This window comes from Oncorhynchus kisutch, linkage group LG11 (genome assembly GCF_002021735.2).
Source record: "Oncorhynchus kisutch isolate 150728-3 linkage group LG11, Okis_V2, whole genome shotgun sequence".
Classification (NCBI taxonomy): Eukaryota; Metazoa; Chordata; class Actinopteri; order Salmoniformes; family Salmonidae; genus Oncorhynchus; species Oncorhynchus kisutch.
In genome coordinates this window covers 63,951,447-63,958,075 of record NC_034184.2, presented here as the reverse complement: position 1 = coordinate 63,958,075, position 6,629 = coordinate 63,951,447, and the positions used below count along the sequence as shown (strand labels likewise).

Sequence of the window (6,629 nt, the reverse complement as noted above, 5' to 3'; positions counted from 1 at the left end):
ACCCTGCAGCTTTGATGACATGGGGATCTGAGGAAGGAGCATTTTCATGGATACAGAATATACTGACAGAGTTAGAAGCCTTAACCTTTTCAATGGCTACATGGGATAAAACAACAACAATATTCTGAATACACCCCCCTAAACACAACTGGCTGGGTTGAAAACGAATCAATTTGGGTTATATGGTAACCCAGCACTGGATAAATATTGGACACAACATACACTGGACTATTTTGACCCAGCCAGTTGGGTTGTGTGCAGTGTCTCTGAACAGTACACACAAACACACACCACACACACACACACACACACACACACACACACACACACACACACACACACACACACACACACACACACACACACACACACACACACACACACACACACACACACACACACACACAATCATGGACAAGGCATGCAAGTACAGTTGAAGTCGGAAGTTTACATACACTTAGGTTGGAGTCATTTAAACTCGTTTTTCAACCACTCCACAAATTTCTTGTTAACAAGCTATAGTTTTGGCAAGTCGGTTAGGACATCTAATTTGTGCATGACACAAGTAATTTTTCCAACAATTGTTCACAGACAGATTATTTCACTGTAACACAATTCCAGTGGGTCAGAAGTTTACATACACTAAGTTGACTGGGCCTTTAAACAGCTTGGAAAATTCCAGAAAAGGATGTCAAAGTTGTGGCAAAAAGGCTTAAGCACAACAAAGTTAAGGTATTGGAGTGGCCATCACAAAGCCCTGACCTTAATCCTATCGAACATTTGTGGGCAGAACTGAAAAAGTGTGTGCGAGCAAGGAGGCCTACAAACCTGACTCAGTTACACCAGCTGTCAGGAGGAATGGGACAAAATTCACCCAACTTATTGTGGGAAGCTTGTGGAACGCTACCTGAAATGTTTGACCCAAGTTAAACAATTTAAAGGAAATGGTACCAAATACTCATTGAGTGTATGTAAACTTCTGACCCACTGGGAATGTGATGAAAGAAATAAAAGCTGAAATAAATCATTCTCTCAACTATTATTCTGACATTTCACATTCTTAAAATAAAGTGGCGATCCTAACTGACCTAAAACAAGGAATTTTTACTTGGATTAAATGTCAGGAATTGTGAAAAACTGTGTTTAAATGTATTTATTTGGCTAAAGTTTATGTAAACTTCCGACTTCAACTGTATGTCAACAGGACATTCCTGTCAGAGGTATTATTCATGATGAGAGCCAAGGTATCTTCACATATGAGCTATCATATTTTTCAGTTTTCATTTATAGCGAGGCTGGCTGGGCCCAGATAACAGGGGAGCTGCCTAGAGGGCAGACACAACAACTGCAGGAAGTAATGCAGCCTCATCATAACGTCCAGCAGGAGACGTGTCAGAGGTATTTTTTATCAATATGGCAGAAATACCTTTCAACACCTACAGAGGGTACATACATCTTATTGATAGATTATGATACCTATACAGCATTTTGGAGTTGGCTGTTATTATGCAAACAGTAACCTATAGCTACTATCACCACAAATATGCCAAATCACAATCTAATTTAGACCAAATCACAACAACCACATAGCAACACCTCTCTACAGTGTACCTACACTACTGCAATCACAACAAAGAGATTGACTACAAGTGTGAACCACACAAACAGACCATGACTGGCGAGGGGAGGGGGTGAAGGGAATAAGGACCATCCCTAATAGCCTTTAAAAGCTGTATCGAAATGGATTGCCTTCAACAGAAAGACCATGCACGGACGCATTGTTTAAGTACCATTAGTCCACAGAGTAGCCTATGCGCGTGCATTGTATTGCCAATTATTTTCTCACTCATTTCTTCATCTAATCCACAATAATGCACTCTGAAGGAAATGTGGATGTAATTGGCTCGAGCGCCGGTTTATTTTCCGCGGAGCTAAACTGTATCGGTGCAACAGCCTGGATAGCCTATATGTCATATGGTGCATATTTAATAAAGTGAGCAATATACTTTGGATCTGCTGTATTTATTATCGGGACCATGGTAGAATTTCAGAGAACCGTACTTACATTCTTACATCAGAAGTGTTATCCTTTACCATCTTCATGCGGCGACTTGGTTGTTGTTGATCAGAAGGAAACTCAATATACTGTACCAACCTGCATGTGTTTTTGATTCGTTTTCATTGAGTTGGCCTATTACCAAGTATTATTGTGCAAAACCTTCAAACAACCTTCAAATGCATCAGGCCTATACTGTAATTAAACGCAATATTCCCTCACAAAATAATACATCAGCCACAGGTGCATATTTCTGTACCACCTTGCTTTTTATTGCAAATACACAGGCACTAAAGGTGTGACAACTAATCCACTCATTATATACCTGCAAAGGGAGAATGTCTGTTCATCCTCGTTGAAACAGAAAACAAAAACGCATTGACCCAAGAATCAAAACACTCCTCGTCCACTCAGCACCATCTATGAAAAATGATACTTCCAAAAATACTTGACACTGATATCTGCAAAAGTATAATAAATCGAAAAAATGAAAGAAACACAAAAAGAAACAAACCTGTGATCAGTGAGCTGCAAGAAAAGTTTCAAGTTAAAACGTCATCAGGTTTAAAAATGACTCCTTTAAAGAAAAGAGGACCAAAATAAAAGCAAAGGCTTGGTCAGTGAGCACCGAGACACCAAAATCACAAAACTCGTATAAACAACACTGCAAAATACAAAGCAAAGCATAGCAACAGCAAAAGTCGACAGAAACAAAAAAATAAAAATGTTTGAAAACCACCAGTAAAACCACATTAGAAAAATATTAGACTGACAACCCGCTTGGTTGAAAAACCAGTTTCATGATTTCACAAGACTGCAAGCACGAATCTCCAGTGCCCGATGCAAACCGTTACCCATCTCGGTACACATGATTCAGAATCACTGCATGCTAAAAACTTGAAGCCTGGATGGAAAAACGCTAAAAACCACCACTTCAAATATCATCTTAAACACCAGCAAAAGGAGGAAAAATAAAAAGAGTAATTAAAAAGACAAAAATGCTTAGAAAAAGCCATTGGAAATGTACTCACCGAGCGGGAGTAAAATGTTGCAATAAAAATGTGATATGGCACAAAATACAGTATGGCGGTGCAAGCCCGAAATGATGTGCTTTTCTCTAGATCTCAGCCTCCGGTTCTGTCATGTGACTCAGAATCAGCCCGACATCCAGCAATGAGCGACTAGCGAAGAACAGCTGAAGCCGAATACTCTCCGAACGGCTCGCCGCTCTCCAAAAGTAAAAGAGGTAGTCCTTATCATTCTACAGTTATGACTGAGCTGGTTGTGTTTTTTCTTCTAGATTTTTTTTCTTTTTAAAGATGCAGCGCTCACTGGATGTCAGAGCCTACGTAACATCAAGGCTGTTCTTTCAACTTCTGGTTGCTTCCTTCACTACCTAGCAGTCATTTGGACGTGATTGTTGCTGTATCCCAGCGATTTGTAATGCCAAGTAGGTCTACTGTATGATATTGGCTATTTTCGTTTGGTATAAGCCACTCTTGTAACAAGTGTACCAAGAGTGGCTTGTAGAGTTTGCACAGGTAAAGGGGCATACAACAATGGTTAATCAGACTAAGCATGCACTGAATGTGAACAGTAGACTTAACTCTTCAGTAACTGAAAATACAATATGCGCTGTCCATGCACTGAAGGCTACTGTTAACATTACTCCTTTCAGTGCATGCTTGCTCAGCATTGCGCTGCAATTTAGCTGTGCACTCTAAATCAGTGTGGCCAATGAAAGCTGTTTGACCATGCAGGTTGAATGTCAATAGTGTGCATGACTATGGTGAGGAAAACCTTATTCACCTATTAGTGTGTTTTGATTGATGTTTTCTTGCCGCATACCTCTCTAAAGGCTACAGTGTAAAGCATGTTATTTTGTTATTAGTGATCTAACATCTAACAACACACTGCTATCCCAAGGGTGGAATTCGTCAGCATTCACAGAAGACTGTTGTGTACCTGCAACAGTCCATCAGATTCAGAACCAGCACATTTACCGAAATACACAATATGACATTCCCAATGTGCTAACTGCTAAGATTACATCACACCTGTCATAGTTTATGTCATTCCTGCTCCAGAGTGAATCTGACTTTTTTCATTCAAATGTACTCTACTCATCAGATTAATGCCTATGTGCCTAGAGGTCTTGATGACCTTATAGGAAGTACCATTGGAAGCCTTGGCTCCCAGACCTCTACAGTATGACTCATTAATGGAATGTGGGTGGCAGCAGGCAGTTTGCCTCAAAGCCATATGTGTACATGGCTGTGGTTTGCCCCTCAACGGCACATAGTGATCCCACCAGATCATCATGATATCAGAGACCAGTAGGTGTGCTGATCTAGGATCTAGTCCCCCCTGCCCATGTATTCTTAATCATTGTGATCTAAAAGGCAAAACTGATCTTAAATCAGCACTACTACTCTGATATGTTTGATACATACGAACCCTGATATTTTCTACATTTCCCTGAGTCCAGTAACAACAAGGAAGATAACAAAATGGAAACCATATCTTTTTCATTTTTGCATGTTAAGATAATACAATAGGTTATGACTTACGCATGGCTGCATTTTTCCCCCTTTGCTTCCAATCTTTTTCTTATTACAAAAAGCATACCACCCTGCATCCCACTGCTGGCTTGCTTCCAAAGCTAAGCAGGGTTGGTCCCTGGATGGGAGACCAGATGCTGCTGGAAGTGGTGTTGGAGGGCCAGTAGGAGGCCCCCTTTCCTCTGGTCTAAAACAATATCCCAATTCCCCAGGGCAGTGATTGGGGACATTGCCCTGTGTAGGGTGTCGTCTTTCGGATGGAATGTTAAACAGGTGTCCTTACTCTCTGTGGTCAATAAAAGATCCCATGGCACGTATTGTAAGAGTAGGGGTGTTAACCCAGGTGTCCTGGCTAAATTCCCAATCGGGTTTTCATATGGTCACCTAATCATCCCCAGCTTACATTCATCCCCCTCCTCACCCCTGTAAATATTCCCCAGGTCATTGCTGTAAATGAGAATGTGTTCTCAGTCAACTTACCTGGTAAAATAAGCGTTATATAAAATACCAAATAAACAAAGCAGTGTGATATTACGATTGTTATTTACATGTGACAGTGCTACAGAGATTTTACATCAACTTTGACATGATTTGATGTACATCACAATAAACAGAATATAAGACATAATGTTTACAATGACAGACCATTTATATTCAGAGGTGGCGGCGCCCATTCTTTATCACTTGCTGATGCATCATCCAAAGAGCCCCAAGGTTAAAGGAATGCCCTTTATGAATATCTGAAATAATATATATCAATAACAGCTTTTATTATTGTGTCACAGCGATATGGTAAGCTTCCCTACCCACTGTACTGTATATTCCAATATTAGCCAGCCCCGTTATCTAAACTTGGACCCCTTGGTGTTATGAAAAACAACAGGCTTAGTTCAGCTCGATAATGACAATGATCAAAAACCAGGAAACATTTAACAATTTGACCCAAGAACAGATTAATTTGAGTTAAGAGAATACAGTAAACATGTCACATCCTTTGAAACCATTTTCCCCGAAAACCATAAAGCATAAAGAAGCCACAGAGACAGCCAGGGTCAAAGTTCAATCAACCTTTGGGCCTCTGAACACTCAACATCCTCATCCTCCAAGGGAAACATGAATCAATAAATGTGTGTGCATTAATTAAGGACTGATTCATTGTTGTCAGTGTGCGTATCTAATCAATATAAAATATTCTGTTTAACCGAATGCTTTAACCTCTTTTTAAATTGTTGTACTGTATGGAGCTTCATACTGAACTGCAATAAAAAAAATAGAATTGTAAAATGCAGGGATATTAGTCTTATCTTCTAAAAAAGAGGTACTGTATTCTGGAATTCTACCTTCATATTCCCTGACTAAATGTCAAAATGATCTCTCATAATTTTCAGCAGAGGCCTGCTTAATTTGACTTTCGTTTGATGTTTTATGATTGCCTGTCATCATTGTTAAGGAAATAAATGCTACCTGTTTGACTTTCTTTTAAGATTGATTGAGATTCCTCTGTGATGTCTCCCGAGAAGAGATTAAAAAAATGAATGTCTGGATATCACCTGCGGCATTTAAAACATATGCGGTTTGAGATGCCTGAAAATACAACTTCCCACTTAATAATTGCCTTTATAGCTTTGAGCAAAACCTGGACATTTTTATTTGCATGGCCTCTCTTATACAGGTGTACATGTTTTGGAAATTAAATGAGCTTGATTGCTATGGTAATAACTAATGTCTCAGCGTCATACAATGTTGTAATCAAATACACTCAAGAGCTAAAGAAACAAATGCACACCATGGGAATCAGTTCGGGAATTTTGAAGTGAAGGTTTAACCCATATTCTAAAATGTATTAATAGCCAAAGCACATGGCACAAGACCCCAAAAATACCATTGATTAAGGTTTATGGCATTTTGAGTTTTATTGCTGGGAATGAGATTGAATTGCTCAGACGACTTAGACAAGGGACACTGATTCCTTACATGGTCATAGCCCAGTCACGGCTTTGCCAACAGAGTCC

The 6,629-nt window shown here is 39.6% G+C and overlaps 1 protein-coding gene across 4 annotated transcripts in view; it reads right to left on the bottom strand.

Annotated features, from left to right (window-relative positions):
* Positions 1-3,307, bottom strand: part of ralyl (RALY RNA binding protein like) — a 146,385-nt gene extending 143,078 nt beyond the window's left edge. For 2 of the 4 annotated variants that reach the window (XM_020494654.2, XM_031836089.1), the window contains exon 1: positions 2,382-3,307. The gene's annotated coding sequence lies outside the window, so the exon portion shown is untranslated. The remainder of the gene's footprint in view (positions 1-2,381) is intronic. The other 2 variants (XM_020494653.2, XM_020494656.2) reach the window with 1 other exon arrangement.
* Between the last annotated feature and the right edge of the window lie 3,322 nt (positions 3,308-6,629).